Below are 1,747 nucleotides of genomic sequence, written 5' to 3'. Positions count from 1 at the left end.
TATTTTTTATGAACACATTTTAAACTATCAGAAATAAAGAATATTTTTTTCGGAAGTTCTCACGCCTTCTCTGCGAAACTTCGGCGCCTCTCCAGGGAGGCTCACCGCACAGTTTGAATACCAATGGCCTACACTATTGCGTTCGAAATTTTCCAGTAGGCCTACTAAACATTCTTCTCTCATTTGATATTTTCAAAATTATATATAGGTTTTATATAGATATATTTTAGAACTTGATGAGTGCCGATCGAAACTCGGAAATATTAAGGATTCACTTGGAATTCAATTTACTATTTATAAACTTCTTAACAATGGGGTGCCAAAGGGAGTGTCATACTCCCCCCCCCTTTTTTGGTCCAGTATTCCATAAAAACCGTTAAAGACAGGAAAAATGGCAAAATTAGGACTGACTACTAAAAAAGTACACATAACCTCCCATTTTGAAAATCAGCGGTACGACACTGCTTTGTAATATCTTGAATAGTATATGAGAGTTTAGGGGATTAAAGGGTTGTGACCACGTTAATTTCCACAAATTCTACAACTTTAGTAGAAACACTTTCGAAAAGAAAGATCAAGCAGGAAAATACTTTCTCCTTGGTTAACAGGAGGAGTAAATACAAAATACAATATTGTTTTTTAAACTGATATTCTCGAGTCATTTGTTCAGGGATCGTTTATCAGCTCATTATCAATTGGCGTTACGTAAAGACATGTGCCCGGCTAGCTCAGTCGGTAGAGCATGAGACTCTTAATCTCAGGGTCGTGGGTTCGAGCCCCACGTTGGGCGTACTTAACTTTTTTCTTTTCTTTTTTAATCTTTCTTTCTTCTTTCGAGTGGGTGCCCTTCATTGTTCGAACTCCCATAGTGATTGTTTGAGACTCTCGTAGACAAAAAAATGTTTTATTTTATGTCTCGTAGGTTTCCGGTCTGTTGAATTGTACCCGTTCTCATGGACTGGTATCAATCTATCAGGCAGACAGAGCAATTTTCTTTTTCCTTAATTATCCTTGAGCTTGAAGCTTCCAGACTGATGTAACATTTCCTGTTTTTGGCTATTGTTCCTAAACATTGTATACACTCCATTCTACAATTTCGGTGCATTTGAATCACTTGTTCTATGTGTTATTACAGTTAAACCTTGAAGTTAGCGCATTTATTCAAAGTAGTTATCTGGAGATAATTACTGGAGAGGATTCTAATAATACGGATATATTATTATTCACCAAATTATATCTGCTTAAAAACCTTGTTTTTAAAAACCTATACATAGAGAAGACCTATCAAACTATCAGCAGAGAAAAAGTAAATAAACAAAATACAATTTTTCACACAAAATGGTGGAAAATGTAATAATTGTACAAGCTTTTGTTAACAAAAGTAGTCGAGTTTAAAATCAAGTCGATGCAATATCGAATTTAAAAAATATGTAATAAACTAAAAAGATATACTGTTTTAGCTTGCTTTTAGCCTGGTTTAGCCTGAGGGTTCTGCGTTTCTGCCTCTTAGACTCTTCCAACAAGGAACAGTCGTTCTGTATGATAAGAAATGTGAGTTGTTTTTAGAAAATATACATGCGAAATTATTGATACACAAACATATCATAGTTATTGTTTTTTCAATAATTTTTACAGTTGCATAACTTTCTTTTTTTAATTAGTGTCGCAGTGAGAGTGAAGGTTAGAATACATGAGAACAGAAACCTTCCATTTGCATCGTAGAACCGTTAACCACTCACCTACAGGT

The 1,747-nt window shown here is 34.7% G+C and overlaps 1 non-coding gene across 1 annotated transcript; it reads left to right on the top strand.

Annotated features, from left to right (window-relative positions):
• The first annotated feature begins 717 nt into the window (after positions 1-717).
• Positions 718-790, top strand: TRNAK-CUU (transfer RNA lysine (anticodon CUU)). The gene has a single exon. It is a non-coding gene; the product is annotated as a tRNA-Lys (tRNA).
• Positions 791-1,747: the final 957 nt, after the last annotated feature.

This window comes from Lepisma saccharinum, chromosome 1, assembly GCF_977018435.1.
Source record: "Lepisma saccharinum chromosome 1, izLepSacc3.1, whole genome shotgun sequence".
Lineage (NCBI taxonomy): Eukaryota > Metazoa > Arthropoda > Insecta > Zygentoma > Lepismatidae > Lepisma > Lepisma saccharinum.
Note: the sequence above shows the minus strand (reverse complement) of the source record. Positions and strands in the feature narration are given on the sequence as shown.